Source organism: Dunckerocampus dactyliophorus, chromosome 15 (assembly GCF_027744805.1).
Source record: "Dunckerocampus dactyliophorus isolate RoL2022-P2 chromosome 15, RoL_Ddac_1.1, whole genome shotgun sequence".
NCBI classification, from domain to species: Eukaryota; Metazoa; Chordata; class Actinopteri; order Syngnathiformes; family Syngnathidae; genus Dunckerocampus; species Dunckerocampus dactyliophorus.
Genome location: NC_072833.1, coordinates 24,451,020 through 24,471,774, shown reverse-complemented (window position 1 = coordinate 24,471,774; position 20,755 = coordinate 24,451,020). Strand labels below are relative to the sequence as shown.

At 39.6% G+C, this 20,755-nt stretch overlaps 1 protein-coding gene across 2 annotated transcripts in view; it reads right to left on the bottom strand.

The window, feature by feature from the left end:
* The window catches only part of wnk4a (WNK lysine deficient protein kinase 4a), a 50,377-nt gene that overhangs the window by 28,641 nt on the left and 981 nt on the right, over positions 1–20,755 (bottom strand). The window lies entirely within an intron of this gene.

Sequence of the window (20,755 nt, the reverse complement as noted above, 5' to 3'; positions counted from 1 at the left end):
TTCAAGGGATGCGGGTCAGGCGACCTATCAAAAGTGCAATAAAAAGCGATGTGCGCTTAAAGCGTGAAAAAAAACAGCAGTGTTGCGTAACTTGAGTCGCGTTGTGGCCAATTGAATGTCTTCCTTCCATGTTGCCCAGTTTGGACACGGTGTTTGGTTTGGTTTGCGTACAAATCTATTACTATGACGGGAAAGGAGTAACGCACCTTGCTATCAGTAACGTCCGATATCCAAGGTTGCAGTATCGCCATCAACCATGAAAAGCTATTATTGGGCCATCCCTATTTATAACGATCACTTATTGTTATAGAAGTGGACGAAGCGATGAAGCAACGCAAGGATGGGCCATGACAGCTAGCCCACGTGCGTGAACATGTTTAGCAACGCTGTATGATTACATAAGCAGTTTGATAAATGGCTCTTACTTAAGCTAATTAGCTGCAGGAGTGGAAACCATAGTCTCATCCCCCCCCACCACCACTTGCGTAATCACATATATTTTCCAAAAAGGGGAGGTGGTGACATTACAGGTTCGAGCCCCCTCCATGCACGCGGAACCCAACACTGCAATGACGGAATGACGGACAAAGACATTATTTATGCTTCCTCCAGCATGAATGGCTCGATTTAGGGGCGAGCGCGCTTAGTGGAAACCTCTCAGGAGACTTTGCCGCCATGAATCCGCCATTCAGGCCAGAGAAAAAAAAAAACATCTCCGCATGTGTTTGCGCTTACAATCAAGTCGGACCCCGCTCTACCTGTCCGAGCCTCAGACGCCACCCCAGAGAGAGAAAAAGGTCAACGTGGAGAGTGTGGACACAGGCGGAAGATTGTAGCAGGTGTTGAGCAATGCATGAGGCGTGTTGGGCCCATGAAGGCGGCCCGTGTCCATTCCGCTTCAGCCTTAATCGAATTAGTCCTCCGTGGGCCTTAAAGACGTTGCTTCACGGCCGCCTCGGTCCGCTGAGACACAGGCAGCGTGTGTGATATTTACGCACCCCAGCGCACAGAACCTGGACGCCGCGTCTCGGGAAACCTGGCAACACGCAAAACCGCGAGACGTTTTACTCGAGCTCGGCTTCCCGCATGAGTGGAAACACTCGAATGCACGAAAAAAAAAAAGGAACTTTCCACTGAGTGAACTTCTTCTCTTCTCCGCTGGGAGCCACAAAAATGCGACATTTGAAACGAGTCTTTGGTGGAAAAGAAATGGAAGTGAAGTTGTTATTGATGCCATCGTGCATCGTTTGTGCAGCTCATTTTTACACTTCTGGAATATTGGAATTTTTCTGCGGGGAGGCCAAAAGAGAGGATGCGGGACAGCCACTAGGGGGCCACGCAATCTGCCATTTTTACCAATTCTTCTTTCAATTATTATTCTCCACTCACGTCATCCCTATGCAGTGCAATTTCGCACAATTTCTGAGGAAATGACGCCTTTTCCTTATTTTTATTCATCAGTGTCAGTTCTTATTCATCAGTAAGATGCGTTCAAGGGTGCAACATCTCACTCATCATATGGATCTCATAAGACATAAAAATATAAGAATGTATGCTGCACATTTGACCTCCATCATCACCTATCTGTAAATTATTACCGGCCTATTTTGGGAAAAAAACAACAACTTTTTAATCATTTTTTCACCCGCAATCCGCAACCTGTGATCCACTGTCACGCAGCTAGCGTCATAGCTAGCGTCATAGCTAGCGTCATAGCTAGCATCATAGCTAGTGTCATAGCTAGCATCATAGCTAGCGTCATAGCTAGCGTCATAGCCCTCTCCATTGCCTTGTGTGGAATTTCTGCTTAGCAGCAGCATCTCTCAGCATTCATGCGCAATTTCTGATGAAGTTATGATTTTTATTTCTTTTTCTTCCAAGCGCTCCTCATCACTGAAGATCATCACTCATCCACATGCTGCTCACAGCCGCTGGGGGGCATGTTAGCATGTTATCTGGGTTTACTAGGATATCAAAAAGTCAACGTCATGTTAATCGACGGCATTCTTTGGCATTTTCGCAATAACATTTCTTGGCACTCATGCGCAACTTCTGAAGAAATTATGAGTTTTACTTATTTTAGTTGTGCTTATCAAGTGTTACTCACAACTGATGTCATCCATATGCGGCTCACAGCCACTAGAGGGCGTACTTCACTAGAATATTAAAAAGTCAACGTTATGTTAATCGACTGCATTTTTTGGCATTTTCGCTATAGCATTTCTTGGCATTCATGCGCAGTTTCTGAGGAAATTATGAGCTTGACTTATTTTAGTTTTATTTTATGTTGCTCACAGCCACTAGGGGGCATACTTGCTGGATATCTGGGCTTACTAGGTTATAAGAAAGTCAACATTATGTTACTCGACTGCATTCTTTGGCATTTTCGCCAAGCATTTCTCAGCACTCATGTGCAACTTTTGAGGAAATTACGATGTTTTCGTATTTTAATTCATCAGTGCGTATACTGCTCGCTCACCCCCTCTAGAGGGCATATTTGGTCTCAGCGAGAGCAGAGGTGGGACGCCGTTTTTGTTGCAGCGGGGGCGGTCTGATGCCTGCTAACGGCGCCGTCATCTTAAAATGGCAGATAATGCAGTTTGAGTGTAAACTCAGGAAGTCCTTCTTAGCCGTCGCTCTTGTGCACGTGCAGCCTCTTCTGTCTAACTTTTCCATGACACATTTGACCCCACATCACGCCCCCCCATCCCTCCCCCACCCGTGTGCACAAGCGTTTGTTGCGTAACGAACAAGCAACCACAAACACACAACACGAGCGAGCATGTTCACGTTGATATATGTGTTTCTGGTTTTCAATCATGTCTTGCAGCTGCATGCTAGTGGGAGGTCAAAGGATGGGTGGGGGGCGGCGGGGCAGGGGTCGATGCCGTACGAGCGCCGTTACGTAAGCGGTGTTGACGGTGGAGGCATTAAAGTGGCATTAAGACGTCCTTGTCAGCGGCCCTATTATGACAACCAGGACACGAACACAGCAGCCGACGCTTGTAGCGGGCCTCATGCGGGAATGAGGAGCACGCGCGGCCCGGCCCGGCCAAGTGTGGACAGACGGGCCTGCGGGAGTTTTGACCAAACACACGGCCGCAAGTGGGGCAAGGGGAAAACAGCAGAAGCAGCCACCGGCGCTAAGACACAGACTTGTTATTGCGCTTCAACTATACGCGACATATTCAATACACATACTTGTACATTATACAGTACACAGTACAGTGCAGTACATGATGAGTACTATTTTATATTATTTGTGTTCTCTCCTTCCACCTTTCACCGTCCCTTGACCAGGGGTGTCCAAATTGGGGTTCACGGGCCATATTCGTCACAATCAAATCATTTTGTTGGAGACATGTGATGAGATATGAATTTCCTTTGTCACCTACGACAGAAAGCTATGATGATACATGCAGAGGGGGTGTCCAAAGTGCGGCCTGGTGGTCATTCTCCAAAAATAATTTAACAAGAAAATGAAAAAAAAAAAAACCCATAACAGCAGCAAAAAATGGAAAAATCAGCAGTAAAGTTTACAAGAATAATCCAAATATCAAGAGAAAAAATAATTAGCCAAAAGTAATCTAATAAGAAAAAGTCTGACTTTTACGAGAATAACAAATTATTGTTCAAGTTGAAATGTTAGGGACAGACATTATTTTTTTTTTTTTTAAGTCATAATATTATGAGAAACAATAAAGTTGTAATTTTTGAAAAATTAGGTTGCGGAAAAAGTCACAATGTTATGAGAATAAAGTCAAAATATTTTGCGAATAAAGTCATAATTACGAGAAGAAAATCTACAAGAAGTACGTTGGAAAACTAAAACAGCAAAAACAAAAACCTAATAAAAAGTTTCATTTAAAAAGTGCATTTTGTGTTGAGTTGTGTTGTCATTGACTAACATGGAAATTAGTTTGATGATCTGCAACATTCAAGTGTGACAAACACGCAAAAAACAAGAAATGAGGAAGGGGCAAACACTTTCTCACATAACTTCTTAACATAACCAACGTTTCCGGCCTTTGCTTCCTTTCATTTTTCAGAATGGACACCCCTAGCTTCGCATGCACTGACCAACTTTTAGCATTTTTTATGCACAAAATGTACCAAAATGGCCCCCTTCCTCTTCATTTTAATGTCTGCGGTCCTCTGTCTCTCTTGAATATTTACTTCTTAAGGGTTTATTTGTTAGCGCACACGAGTTGATAAGAAACACCAAACTTTTCCGTCCACAGCGATGCAAAAATGATGAGCACTTGTCCCAAAGTCTGGGTATTGAGGTGAAAGGCAAAGCGCGGAGCGGGCCAGCGGGTCCTGACTGACACACGCTGTGTTTCAAGGCGCACAGTGCGGGCATTGAGGTGTTCCCAACTGAGGTGCCAGTGTGCTGCTTCCAAGCTAAACCTGACGTGGCCAGGGACACGCTTAGTTTACACGCCGACCGCGACCTAGTAAAGCTTTCGTAATGTTTCGCGTACGGGCCACGACGTTGTCAAAACAAGCACGCTCACGTGGACCTGCAAACGCCGTGGTATCAGCTCCGGAAACCGCCTCTTTGCACTTCAAATGGTGTTCTTCACTCCCAACACAATCCAGGTGTAATCCCTAAATACCGTGAGCCTCACACACATTGAAAGTAGAAAAAGTATAGCGACTCACCCCCAAAGTATGCACGATGGCCTATGAACGCATGGAATGGAAGTCACGGTGTAGCCTTTAGCCTGGTCGTCAGGCTAGCAGGCGAGAGAAGCCGCGTCTACATTATCCACACTTTTTTATTCCAGTCATTTAATCTCAGATGTGAAGCGGTCTTCATGTTTTGGGGTCAGATTGACTGTCGAAGTTGTGCCTCCGTAGCCGAGCGAAACCATGGTGCGTTCCACGACCGGCAAACAAAGTGGGAAATCGCAACGCTTGATGGTGGCAAAGCATAAGTGTAACGGAAGCCAGCCTGTGAGGCTGGTAAACCTCAGTCCCTTTGTCCCTCTGTCCCTGTCCCTCTGCGCTGAACACATGGCCGACAGTCCAGGCTTTTAGTCGTGTGGTCAGCGCCCTCGCTTCCCATTACGAAGGTCTTGTGTTCGAGCCCCGGTGCGGGCAGGTGCGAAACAGGGCTGGTTACATAAGGACACAAACATGAATGCATGCGGTACATTTTACCTGCGTGATCGCGTCTTTAGACAATATTACCGACTTATTGGGAATGAAAAAGCTGGAAAAAAACCCTGCCTATTTTCATCAGAAAAAAATGTGACCGTTCCATTATCGCTCCCTCGCTATATCGCGTTTTTTCAGAAATGAATGAATGAATAAATGATGACTGTTTGGTGAATTGAAATACAAGTGATACGTAGTATTCTGGTCACTAGGCGGCAGTAATGACACAAAACATTGAGACATTAGCTTACATGACATTACCTTAACACTGCACGAAGACATAAATGAAATGGCATTAAATGGCAATAAATGGCATGTCCGACACGATAGAGTGGAAAAAAAGTTCTCCTCCCATCCTGTGTGGAAGTGGTAAGTTTGTGTGGAAGTGGTAAGTTAGCTTGCTAGCTTCCCAGGTAGCGGCTGTCTCGAGTCCCCGCAGCATAAGAGTTGAGCAATGTGTTGTAAACAATGAATGATAGGAGTGTACAGGTGACTATAGGGGTGTTATCTCATGTCTAGAGGGCTTTAATAAAGTTCAAAACGTTTAGGAAGACAGAAACAGGTTTTCTATGCTCTAACCATGGAAAATATTCCATTTATTAACATTGAATCCTATACAGGATTCCCACAATTTAATCACATTTTTGAGGGCCTTAACACGCAAGAACACTCACCAAAATTTGCAAGCGCATCAGGTGTGGCAAAAAAATGTATATTTCCGGGGTCCCGAACATGAGCCCCCAAAAGTCACTCACTAGCCCCGCCTTTAAATTTTGAAATAATTAGCCCCTGCCAACAGTTTCACAGGTCCTCACGACATTTGGTGGAGACGTCAATCATGACAGGACACGCAAAAAAGTCGCAAGAACTCATGCTCCAAAATAAACAGGAAGTTGGCCATTTTCATGTCCGGCGGTGATTTTAGGGTGAAAACAAGGGGTCGTATTTCAACAAACTAGTCCCAGCACTTTGATGAAATGAGCGCAAACGAATATCACAGACACTAGACTGACGGGCGTTGTTATTGCAAAGGATTTTTGGCTGCTCTGTAAGATGTGGGCGGGGCACGGCAACAAGCTTTGATGAGCAATCGGACAATTCGCCACTAAACTGCAAATATGGATTACTCAGTTGCACAAGGTCAGATCTTCATCACAGTTGGTACACGTGATGCAGACAGCCACACATACTGTAGGTCACTACCTGGATTTGTCTCAGCGCCACCCTGTGGCAACAGGAAATATGCACGCCCTCTGACTTGCGTGAACCCTGAGTTCCATGGGTGTGCAAGGGCCCGTTCAACGCTGCTTGCAGCTTTAATTACGCTTGAAAATGCTTCATTTAGGAAGAATATATGTCAGATTTGCTTAACTATGCATGTTTTGGTGCGTGGCTAATAATGGGCCGTATTCAAGCACAGGGCGACGTGATTTATTCATTCATATGTTTTAAGCGTCAAGGGTCTACAGCACTGTATGGCACAAAACAGATATTCCTATAAATATACCGATCAAGAAAATGTAGTTGAATACCAGGACAGGAAGTGTTGCATCATCGAGTGACTGAAGAGTGATTGGGATCAGCGCCGTCCCGGCCCGGATTAGCCTATTTACTCAGTTATTCTTAACATGCCTGAAGCGGGCCGATGTTTGCTGTCGCTAACCCACTGAGGCCTGTCGTCTATAAACTGCACTTTTAAGACTCTGTGGCGCTGATCCGCCCCCACCCTCGGCTCTTCCTCGATGACCTGTTAGACACGACTTCAGCAACTCTCGTCGTGCTCGATACAGCCAAGTGCCGCTCGGGTGCTTTAAACAGGAAGTGTGAATGCATGAAGTTTGCACGGCGGGACACCTCGCCAGGCCGATACAACCACCCGTGAGATACTCCGTAAGGGGAGTGTTTGGGGGGGGCCATGCCAGGGTATCAGGTGCCCTTAGCGGGTCCAGCCACAGTGAAGGGCCAAGGTGAAATCTGTGTGCTCTTAAATCAGATTAAGGTCACGTACCCCCGCCCAGCCAAAACATTAGGTACACTTTGGGGTTTTTGGGGTTACAGTCAAAACCTTCGTTTTCCAACACCTCCGTTTTCGTATAATTTGGTTTTTCGAACAAATTCCGGTATCGCGCATAACAATCATGACACACTCTACGCGTCGCTGACTCAGCAGCTGTGCTTTGTTTTCTTTCTTTAATGGAGCACGACTCCTCAATGACCCGCCATGGGGCCAAAGAAAGTTGCGAGTGGCAGCGATTTTGATAGAGAAGGTGGGAAACACTTTTGAAGCCACAAAAGATCTCATCACAACGTACAAAGATGGCGTCCCCTCCTCTCTTCGAGTCTTGGATAAAGGTAAAAATGATGTTGCATTGTTTTCTGCATTTTTTCAAATAACTTTGGGTGTGTGGAACAGATTAATTAGATAAAATGATAAATAATAACAAACCAAAGTACGACTGCAGTCTGCAATGCACGCCATCATAACAAGAACTGCCTATTTTTAGAGTAAAAAATAGTTTTTTTTCCCCTTTTTTTACCAAAAATCTGCAAATTTGCAAATGTGTCCCTGTACATCTCATTAATACTAATGTCATTTAATCAAATAATAAATATTCATTTCTAAATATGATATAGCTAGTTATAAATAAATAAATAATACGTAATATTACATATATTCAACATTTAAATGTATAAGTAATTATATAATCATTTTTATTTATTGTATTGATATGATTTCTTAATATGTATTTATTATTTTTAAGAACATTTTCTTATGATACATGATACAGTATATACACATACGTACACATATATATAATATTAAACATTATTATAGTTAATTATATTTATAAAATAAATCAATATTAATAAACATTACATTAATTTACATTTCAAAATGAATTGATTTATTCATAGTAATTTATTTTATAATGATAATCATATACAAAAAACACATCATAAAAAAGTGGATGTGCACGGATACGTGACGGCTTGTAAACGTCCTCAGGAGGTTATCAGCACTCGCGCTGGCTTTTCGGTTCATGTAAAAGCAGGAAATCCGAGCGGGGGGCGTGACCGTGAGTCCCTGAGGAAGGTCAGATCTGACATCCTGATAACGACAACACCGTGTCACGACGCTGAACGTTCCGTGCCTTCAAAGTGGAACACGTTCAAAGCTGGGAAGTAGCTGAGAAGTTTGACTAAGGAGGAGAGGCGTGCTGTGACCCCGAGGTGAAAAAAGTGAGTCGGTGTTTTGCTTTTAATGATTTAAAAGCAGATAAAAGCCGTCAAATATGACAAAGGCCCGAGTGTATTGTGAAACAGAAAGATGTTGAGCCTGTTGTGGATGCTGGGGGGGCATCCAGTTACACGGATCAGGTCCCGGCTGGTGCCTGGACCGGATATACTTTACAAAGAGCCGCCTGGTCGCATGAAAGATTCATAGCCGCAGCTTCTTACAGCGCCCAAAACGTGAGCGCCGGGGCGTTGGATCCCCCGCACACGAGTGAATTAAAGAGCGGTGTTGACTGAGAAAACACATTCAGCCATGTTTGCTGATGGCTTACAAACAGGCGGCGCCATTGCTGTTACGCCAATGGCCGATTCATGGCGGCGCTCACATGGCACGTCGACGCTCCCGACACCTCGGACGCACACAGAAATGACCGAAGGTTACCCCTCTGGTCCCGGCCCCGGGTTTGTTTAGGAAGCAGGACGCGGGTCCACACTGTACATGACCACATGTTCCACAGCGGAAAGAAAACACGCTGGCAAAGTTCACCGCTTGGCGAGCTTTTTTTGGGGCATTTTAGCACACGTGCTCGTCTTATGCCAAAAAAAGAAAAAGGTGGTGCGAGAAAAAGGATCACGTTGCTGATTTGAAGACTGACTGGTACCGAGTGCAGTCCAATAACCGTCAGACGCCATCTGCCGGAGAAGCAGTGATGTGCGGATCCATGCTGGACAAGTCCTGCAAGTCCTCTCTTTCATCTCCAAATGTTTCTTCCGCCTCGAAAACTACTGACACATCGCTCAAATCTTCGCTTTAATCACTGTAAACATCCTCTGTCTCGCGTTTAACACCATGTTTAACTTGTAAATTCACGACTTTTTTCTCGTAAATTTACAACTTTATTTTTGTAAATTTAGGACTTTTTTTCTCGTAAATTGACGACTTTTTTCCCGTAAATGTACAACTTTATTTTTGTAAATTTATGACTTTTTTCTTGTAAATTATGACTTTGTCTTGTAAATTTATGACTTTTTTCTCGTAAATTCACAACTTTTTTCTTGTAAATTTACAACTTTATTTTTGTAAATGTATAACTTTTTTCTTCTAAATTTACGACTTTTTTTCCCATAAATGTACAACTTTATTTTTGTAAATTTATGACTTTTTTCTTGTAAATTATGACTTTGTCTTGTAAATTTATGACTTTTTTCTCGTAAATTCACAACTTTTTTCTTGTAAATTTACAACTTTATTTTTGTAAATGTATAACTTTTTTCTTCTAAATTTACGACTTTTTTTCCCATAAATGTACAACTTTATTTTTGTAAATTTATGACTTTCTTCTTGTACGTTTACGACTTTTTTTCTCCTAAATTTACGACCTTTTACTGGTAAATGTACAACTTAATTTTTGTAAATTTATTACTTTTTCTTGTAAATTTACGACTTTACGATCTTTATTTCGTAAATTTACGACTTTGTTTCTTGTAAATTTAAGACTTTTTTCTCTTAAATTAACAACTTTTTTCTTGTAAATTTACAACTTTATTTTTGTAAATTTATTGCCTTTTTTTGTAAATTTAGGATTTTTTCTTGTAAATTTAAAAATAAACGTTTTTCTCATCATCACATATTCTTGTAGAAGATCAGAATTGTAGTGATTTTCCCGGATCATTTCCCTTGTTTGGTTCAGGCAGGCTGTGTCCAGGACGTAGACACATCCCAGCATAGAAGCCACTAAGACGACTATAAACAGCCAACGTTCCGTCTGGGCTATTTAGAAGAAGTGGTGGCGGTGGTGTAAAACTATGTTTTATCTGAGTACATTTCCTGGAAGGTGGAAAAGATTCCTCATACGTAAGGAAGGAAGGCAGCGTGATGAACGCTACAAGGGCTCAGTCAGCGGGCAGGCCAAACTTTCCACTCCGCATTCCCCCGCACAAACATTCACATTCATGACCTTACACGCTCCTTATAAAGCTTTATTTTCCCCTTTGGGAGCAGCCTGGCTGCCTCTTATCATATCCTGCGTCTTGTTAATCGCCTTAAACCACAGGTGTCAAACTCAAGGCCCCGGGGCCAGATGTGGCCCGCCATATCGTTTTACGTGGTCCGCGAAAGCCTGGAAATAATACACAGGTTTGTTTTTTTGTATTCTATTGTATTCATTTTGTTTGAATTGATTGATGTTTCATTTATTTGTATTATATGACTAAAAAGGAACAAAATAAAATCTTTTAAAAATCAAAAAGACACTTAATAACGCATGTCAAAAAGACACTTTAAGAAACATTTTATTTTTATTAATTTCATTTTTTTTTTTACTTTATTTGTACAAATGGGTCATAAATTTATATTATATTACTAAAAAATAACAAAATAAAATGTAAAAAAATCCAGACTCATAATGCATGTCAAAAAGACACTTTTTACAAATTATTTTATTTTATTAATATGGTTTTATTTTTTTGCATTTATTTTATTTGTTTAAATGTTTCATATATTTCTATTACAAAAAATAATAAAATAAAATATAAAAAAATGAAAAAGATCCACAACGCATGTCAAAAAGGCACCTTAAAAAATTATTTTATTTTATTAATTTTGTTTTTATATCTTACTTTTTATTTGTTTAAATGTTTCATATATGCTTTTATTATATTTCTAAAAAATAATAACAAAATAAAATCCTTTAAAAAAATCAAATAGACACTTAATAATGTACGTCAAAAAGACACTTTAAAAAAGAATGATTATATATTTATTATTCTGTTTTTTTACATTTATTTTATTTGTTATTATCAAAATATTACAAGAAGAAAGCCACAATTTTACAAAAAAACAACTCTTTATATTATAAGGAAAAATAATGTCATTTCAGTGACATAGAGTGGAAATATTTAAAATATATATATGTATTATATATTTAAGTCGTAATGGGACAAACAAACAAAACAAAATAAAGTTGTCATTTTTTGGAAAATTAGGCTGCGGTAAAAGTTTTAATGTTATGGGAAGAAGGTCATAAATTACAAGAAGAAAATTTACACAAAAGAAGAAAGTTGAAACAGTTGGAACATTTAAAAAAAACAGCAACAGCAGAAATGGAAAAAAAACTGTAGTAACTTTATGAGTATAAAGCCAAAATATTACGAGAAAAAAGTAGCAATTTTACAAAAATAAACTCTTTACATTATAAGGAAAAATAATGTCATTTTTTTAGTAGCTTAGAGTTGAAATATTCAAGAAAAAATATGTTTTTTTTTAAGTCGTAATGTGGAAACAAACAAAACAAAACAAAGTTTTCATTTTTGGAAAATTACGTTGCAGAAAAAGTTCTAATGTTATGGGAATAAAGTCCAAATATTCTAGAAATAAACTCATAAATACGAGAAGAAAATTCACACTGAAGAAGAAAGATGGAACATTAAAATAAAACAACAGCAGAAATGGAAAAAAAACAGCCATCATTTAAAAAGTATAAAGTTAAAATATTAAGAGGAAATTATTTTATGAGAATATTATATTATTATAATATTATGATGAAAAATAATGTTATTTTAGGAGCAGAGAATTAAAACCCATCCATCCATTTTCTATGCCACTTCTCCTCTTTAGGGTTGCGGGGGCATGCTGGAGCCTATCCCAGCTGACTTCGGGTGACAAGCAGGGTACACCCTGGACTGGTGGCCAGCCAATCACAGGGCACATATAGACAAACAAGCATTCACACTCACATTCATACCTATGGACAATTTAGAGTCTCCAATGAAGCTAACATGCATGTTTTTGGAATGTGGGAGGAAAGCGGAGTACCCGGAGAAAACCCACACAGAGACGGAAGAACATGCAAACTCCACACAGAAATGCCCAAGCGGAGATTCAAACCCAGATCTTCCAGATCTCCACGCTGTTGCTGTGTTGGCCAACGTGCTAACGACTAGAGGTAAAATATTGAAAAATGTTACTTTTTAAAAAGGTTTTTTTCATAATAAAGTCAAAATATTATGGCAATAAAGTCATATTATTAGGAAAAGAAAATTTACAAAGATTATGTAAGAAGAAAGTTTAAATATTAGGAATTTTTTTTTAAAAAACAACAGCAAAAATGTGGAAAAAGATGAAAGAATGAATATTAATAATATGTTTTTTCACAAAATATCAAAGTTGTGGCCTGGCCGGACAAACCTATGGACACCCGTGGCCTAACCGATTACTCGATTACTCAAAACAAAACAAGCTTCAGATAAATGGACAAAGAAAATAAGCACACAAAAAACAAGCACGTCAAAGTGACGCGCGGCGCTAGCGCCAAGGCTATCGCGGACGCTGGATAAGCTGATATCTTTGTTGCTGTGTTGACGATGAGGTCACCAAACAGATAAAGGTGCCACACGAGCTCTCTCTTCCGCGGGTTTGATTTACTGCCGGGCGTAAACGTGGGCGTCTATATTTCACCTGCTGCTACGTGCGCTTTAAAACGCTAAACGCACGCGGCACCCTCCGGCTGGTGAGCTCACAGCTAGCTAACGGCTCCAAGTGTTACCGCCGCACCGCTGACGTAAGTCTCTCCGAAACGCTTCCCTTTTTTTTGTGTGTTTTTTTTACTACTCCAGACTCCCCGTCACTAGTAAACACATAAATCTTCATTTACAATCATTTTTATCGTCAGCGCAGTCCAGACCTCGCTCGGGACAAGTCGGCATCCAGCGAGGGCCACGTAGTGAAAAATGAAACTTTCATGTTTTGTAAGATATGCGAAGAAGTTATATCTTCAAAGTTACATAGAAATGGCATATTTCGCATTTCAAGAAGAAAGTGCATCTCAGCTTTGTCGTGTTGGTGAAAAAGCATATTATTAATATCAACTTCCCTCTTTGCTCTTTTTCTTACCATTTTTGCTGTTGCTTTTTTAAATTTTCCAAATATTTCAACTTTATTCCTAAATAATCTTTGTACATTTTCTTCTGGTAATATTATGAGATTATTCCCGTAACATTACATCTTTTCCCCAACCTCATTTTCCATAAATGCCAACTTTATTTTGTTTTGTTTGTTTCTTCTTAATTAAAAAAAAACATATTTTTTTCTTTAATTAATAATTAACAATTTTTCCTTCATGTTATGAATTTATTCTTGTTAAATTGCTCGTTTTTTTTCTCTTAATATTATGACTTCATTCTCATAAATGTAAAGCTTTTTTTCCATTTCATTTTTTCCATTTCCAAATATTTCAATTTGCTTCTAGTACATTTTCTTCTCGTAATATTATGACTTTATTTGAACTTTTTATTTTAACCTAATTTTCCAAACACGACAACTTTATTTAGTTTTGTTTCTCATAACATTACAACGTAATAAAAAAACATTTTTCTTTAATATTTCCAAACTTTTTCCTTACTATTATGACTTCATTCTCATAAATGTACAGCATTTTTTCCCCTTCATTTTATTTTTAATTTCCAAATATTTCATTTTTTATGTAGTACATTTTCTTCTTGTAATATTATGACTTTATTCCCATAATATTTTGACTTTTCCCCCCAACCTAATTTTCCAAAAATGCCAACTTTATTTTGTTTTGTTTTACAAATTAATACAAAAAACATATTTTTTTGTTAATATTTCAACAATTTTTACTTAATTTTATGAATTTATTATTGTAAAATTGCTATTTTTTTCTCTTACTATTTTGACTTTATTCTCCTAAAATTACAGGTTTTTTTTATTTCACTTCATTTTTTTTATTTCCAAATATTTTGATTTTCTTGTAGTACATTTTCTTCTCATAATATTCTGACTTTATTACCGTAACATTAGAACTTCTTCCGAGCCTAATTTTCCAAATTATGTAAAATTGCTACTTAATATTTTGACTTTATTGTCGTAAAATTACAGCATTTTTTTTCATTTCACTTCCATTTTTGTTTTTAATTACTACAATTTTCTTGTAGTACATTTTCTTTTCGTAACTATGACTTTATTCCCACTTTATTTTGAAATTATTCTAATTTATTCTCGGAACATTAGAACGTTTTATGCAACCTCATTTTCCAAAAATGACAACTTTAATCGTTGTTTTGTTTGTTTTTCACATTACCACTTTAAAAATGATGACGTCTTTTTTTCTTTAACAGCTCGATGCCTTTATTTTTCAAGAAAAACAAGCAAATGGCAACCGGGCCACACTTTGCAAAGGTTTGCTTTGTGCAAAACCCAGACATGAAAACATTTGGGAGGCTAAAAAAATGCACAAAAGTGGTTTATTGCTAATCAAACACGACATCAACTCAATAAAATGAGACACTTGAGTGACCAGAAAGAGCAAAACGATGCTTTATGATGAAGGTTTTACTAAAATCTACTCATCCAAAGAAGCAAAACCCCTGAAAAAACGCTGTGAGCACGAGCATGCGATGCCAACTGCATCCCGCGGGAGGCTAATTGTGCTAAAATGGGGCTGAAAAAAAGTGAAATTAGTTTAATGACATGTTGCCGCAGCGTCGCGGTTGTGTGTTGCACGGCGACTTTTTACAACTTTTACAGCACAAAACAACAACAACTTTCTGCAGGCGGGCGTCCGGCTGGCTGGCAACTCGCTGCACTTTCAGGAAAGTTGCACAAAAAAAACAACAACAACCCCAAAACAAAACAGAGAAGAATGCGGGCTGATTTATTTGGAATTATGGCCTTTAAGGACATGCGACACGGCTAGCGGCGACGTCATGCTCGTCCAGTTTTTAGCACTTGGAGATCTCCATCGGTCGCTTGTATGGAAGCAACATTTGGCTGTCTACTCCAAAAAATCATTTTTTCTCTCCAGAGAAGAAAACCTCCAGTAATCCCTCGCCACTTCGGATTTCACAGCTTCACCATCACAGATTGTCAAAGATATACTCATGAATAAATCAGGCTGTTTTGTGGTTGAATACGCCGTATTATTATTCTGAAAAGTATTCATATGGAAGCACAGTTTAGGTATTTTTTGCCTAAATGAAGCATTTTCAAGCATAAAAATGCTAAATGACGTAAAATACAAATATAAGGCATTCAGAGGATGCATTCAAAAGCATGGTGATGTCGTATTCCACACCGGCCACCAGGTGTCAGTAATGTTACACTGATGAGTCAACAGCCATCACAGGAAGTACCGTACAGAATCCGGAAGTAAACAATGAACTCTCCCAACGCTCACATGTGTGAGTCTATATTATGTTTTATTTCCTCTGATTACATTTACCACATTGTGGAATAGGAGTGTAAAGGTGACTATAGGGGTGTTATTCCATGTCTAGAGGGCTCTAATCATGTTACAAAGCGTATTTAGAAAGTGGTAAACAGGTTTTCTATGCTGTAAAAATGTCTAAATGAAGTAAAATACAAATATAAGGCATTCAAAAGACACATTCAAAGACGTTGTGATGATATGTAGTATTCTACACCGGTCACTAGGTGTCAGTAATGTGACAAAAAAAAAAGGAACTACAAGAAGGAACTCTCCCAAAGCGAATACAGTATGTGCGAGTTTATATTATGTTTTATTTATGTTTTATTTCCTCTGATTACATGTACTATATTGGGTAATAGGAGTGTAAAGGGGACTATAGGGGTGTTATGTCATGTCTAGCGGGCTTTAATGATGTTAAATATGTGCGGTAAACACTATTTCCTCTCCGTTTGTATCACTACGCGCTCTCGCCTGTCCATTGTTGTGTGTGTGTTCCACAGTGTTTACATGCGCGGGTGGAGACTGCCGCGACGGGGGACTCTTGCGTCGCAGCAGTCTCCATCCGCGCATGTAAACACTGTGGAACACAACAACGGACAAGCAAGAGCGCGGAAGAGGAAATAATGACTCTCTTGAACGCATATTGTTTTGAGAAGCCAAACTCTTCACTCACGTGACCCCAGCAACTAACCAGAGCTACGTTCCTTCTCACCGAAATGCGACCACAACTCCTCTCCCGAACAAAGTGGGGGTTAAGTCACCGTGGATACACTACAGTGCTGATGGAGATGTCATAAAACTCCATGTCAAAAACTCTTAAATATCCCTAAGGAGAGAAAAAAAGAGCAAAGAGTGAAGTTGGAAAAGACATTTTTATGGGCGTTTGTAGATTTTCGTGTCATTCAAAATGCCACGCCCGCGAAAAGCAGTGATCTACAGCAGTGGTCCCCAACCTTTTTTGACCCACGGACCGGCTTGTGTTTCCACAAATCTGCCGCGGGCCGCGGGGGGGTTCGTACATTATAGCGATGTAATTTATCTTATTGATTATGTATTGTGTAAAACTAAGACATGAATAAGATCAAATTAAAAGCCCAAAATGAATGCTGACCCACCATCCACCAGTTCAAGTTCCAGCCAAGTGTTTCCAGAGAGATGATTACATGGCTGTTTGACGTGTGTGGTAAAAGGCAGTGTGCTAGCATGAATTAACTTGAGACAAATGTGCACATTAGCACTCAATAAGTCATCAAAACTTACCTTCATGCATTCCCACATAGTATCAGCATTTGACACCAAATATGAGGTGAAAGAAAAATGGTAAAATACAGTAGTAGTCTATCTGTGCGGCATGAGATAAAGTTAGCACACGCACAATGGACATGCGTCAAGTGAGACGGATGTAACAGAGAGAATCCAGACACTTTTCAAAATAAAACAAAAAAAATGAAATAATGGAAATTATTTTTTCTCTCTGTGCGGCCCGGTACCAAATGACCCGCAGCCCGGTACCGGCCCGGGGTTTGGGGACCACGGATCTACTGTACATGTGTGTGCATGTGAAAGGAGAAGGTGCCAAAAAGGGTGCGTTCGGGTTTACATTTTAGCATTTGTTCCCCATATTTTGGAGTCTAAAAGGCATTTAAGTGATTGCAAGGGGCTGAAAATTGATTGCAATCAGCAACAACGAACAAGGCGAGCGCTTGTTTTATCCACAGTTTGTTGTTGTTGTTAGCGACAACATTACGGACACCATCCCCTGAGGACGTTTGAGGGTGAGCCCTTGCCTTGTATAAAAGATCTCTTTTAAGCCTTTTTGGCCAAGAGTTTTACCTTCCCAAGCGTACTTTATGAGTGGCGGTTCTAGGTGACTTGCAATGATGCATCTCCGCATGCTTGCTGCATCAACACTGCGTCGTGTTTAGCCACCAACACAACGCCGCACCTCCAATGCTGGAGGGGAAAGGGGAGGGGAGGGGTTGCTGGAGATTTCCATGTAGAGAGGCGGCGGCTCGCTGAGGTCAGCTCGTCACAGGCCGTCACCGTATCAACAGCGGCCGCCTCTAAGCTCATTAAGAGCGATTAAAGCGCTTAAACCGGCTCAGATCAGATCAAACATGGCCGCCGTGCCGCAATTAAAGCCACTTTTCTTTTCACAAGTTCTCTCAAGCAAACACATGACAGGCCCGATAGGCCCCGCCCACTTCTCTTTCCAGCCTCGGGAGGCCTCTCACTCGGGCTGTTATCTTATTTTAATTTGTCCATCTCTTCACCCGGTGGCCATTTCTGATTAGGAGTGAGGGGCAAGTTGGACAGTGCCCCACCAGCAGGTGGCACTGTGGTGAAAATGTTTTACATTTTTTTACGTAAATAGACTGTATATGTTTTTACTTATTTTATGAACACCTCGTGATTATTAATGTTCTAATAACACATACCTGTGTAATCCTAGGATGAAACATTACATGGGGCGTGGAGACAGCTTTTAAGGTACATTTTTAAAAGAAACTAAAAAGAAATGAAATGTTTTCTTGCTCTGCGGGCCACAGGAAACTGCTAACTCTCCTCTTGTGCTCCAGCATACCACGTGACCCGAGTGAGGATGGATGGAGTCATTATGGGATTTGGTTGCCACCCCAGCATGCCTTGCGGGTTGTAAATGAGTAGAAATTAGCATTGTTTAGCATTTATCGCCACGTTCGGGTAAATAAGTTGGGTTTTCTGCAACATAAACGGCGATTTACGAAGATTATCAGCGCAAAAGGGGAGGTTTTCCCACAAATAAAATGATCAAAAATCAGCAAAATCGAAACAGCAAATATACAGGGATCGAGCGTGACTTCGCTTTGCTTTACAGTTCAGCCTTCTTCCAAAATTGTCCAGTAGTTGCTGTGTGAGTGATTTTATTACCTTTTTTTTTTCTAAAAAGGCACATGGTATGTAGCCCACCTACAGTAAGTGGCTGGTGCACCACCCGGTTCTGTCATACATAAAAACCCTGCCTCCAGTAAATGGTGAGTTATAGTGTGCAGACTGTGAGTATCAGTGTGTTAGTGGCACACTCTGGGTTTAGTTAAAGGCTTAGCGGGCACGAGGGCACAGATGGCAGCCAGACACAAATGTTACATGTCGAAGCTTTAAATCCTCCATCAAAGCAGCTGGCAGCGGGGCAACATTGCGGCCCGTGTTTCCATCCAGCATTGTTGTCGCACCCGCAACCAGCCTGATGCTGCACTTTCCTTTGGCTTCCGTAACATGTGAGCGCGGGCCTGCTCGTCAATGACAACAAAGATTAGAGCGGGATCACGGTCCTGTCGGAGCTGCTGACAGCGTGACGCGGCTCGACACAAACCAGCTTCAAGGTCGACTGGGGGGTGGGGTAAACGCATTATCTACTCTACTCTCTGGAAGAAAGTTTGCCTCCTTTTGAGGATTCGCTTTTAACATTAAGGCAACAATATGAGGAGGTATGACCGTCCACCACACGGGAGCTGCAAAAACAAACAGCAAACAGTGCAACGTGCGTGCCAGGCCAGTAGTTGGCGATGCCGCACCAACAGCTTATACCTCCAAATAAAAGCATGCGGTAAAGATAGACACGCTAACAGGTTTAACGCTACATTCCGCCATTAAATGACAGCTTTATTTATATACTCAGCATCAATAACATCCCCATAGTCACCTATACACTCATGTTACCCAATATAGTAGACATAATAAGAGAAAATAAGACATAAATAGGACCAAACCTTTTTCCAGCGAGGGCCACATAGCGAAAAATGAAAGGATGCAACTTTGCCACTGTGATATTTTGTAAAGCAGCACATGTAGATATGCTAAGACGTTATATATATTTCAAGAAATAAGTGCATCTGAGCTTTATCATATTGGTGAAAAAGCCTATTATTAATATCAGCTTCGCTCTTTGCTCTTATTTTTCCCAGTTTTGCTTTTTTTCTTCATGATTTATTTCAACTTCTTTCTTTAATAATCTTTGTAAATGTTCTTCCCGCAATATTATGACTTAATTCCCATACTATTTTGACTTTATTCTCATAACATAATATCTTTTTCCCCAACCCAGCTTTTCAAAAATTACAACTTTATTCGTTGTTTTGTTTGTTTTCCCATAATATTACAACTTTTACAAAATAAGGTATTTTTTTTATTTATTATTTCAGCATAGGTTACTAAAATTATATTATTTTTCAAGTTTATTCTCATTAGATATTACTTTTTTGTCCTAATATTTTGACTTTATTCTCAAAAAATTACAGCTGTTTGTCAAAGCTTTTTCTTCTCTAATTTTCCAACTATTTCAACTTTCTTCGTATAAATTTTCGTGACTTTATTTCTATTATATTTTCACTTTACTCTCGCAACATTATAACTTCTTCCGCAACCTAATTTTCCAGAAATTACAACTTTATTTTGTTTTGTTTGTTTCTCATAAGATTACAACTTTTTTTTTTTTAATTATGTCTTTTTTCTGTATTATTTCAACTTTATGCCACTAAAACGATTATTATATTTCCTCATAATATTCCGACAAAAGGCACGGCTTTTATCTTGTTCGATTACAAAATCTTTCTCTAACATTACTGACACCTAGTGACCAGTGTAGAATACTACATATCATCACAACATCTTTGAATGCGTCTTCTGAATGTCTTATATTTGTATTTTATTTTATTTACGCTTGAAAATTCTTCATTTATGCAAAAATACATATTATTTGCTTAAATATGAATACATTTTGACTAATAGGCCGTATTCAACCACGAAAACAGCGATTATTTATTAAGTAATATATTTTGAAAAAGTGCGAAATTCAAAGCGCAAAGTGGTTGAATATGATAAATGATGTCAGTTTCTTCATTATAATGACTTTTATGTGCACTTGGAATTGTGTGTGTTTGTTTTCAAACGACGACACATGCTTTCCGAGGTGTAATTTCAAGGACACTAATAATCGTTTGGCTTGGTTTGACTAGAAAAGACCACAATGACAACGCCTGTGTTGCAAAATAAATTTTAAAAATGCAGCCTTTCATGCCCCTCTTGCTGTCATGTTATCATATTTCTCCATTCATTTACCTGAAGCACGTGTGAATAAAAGCATTTGAAGCAGC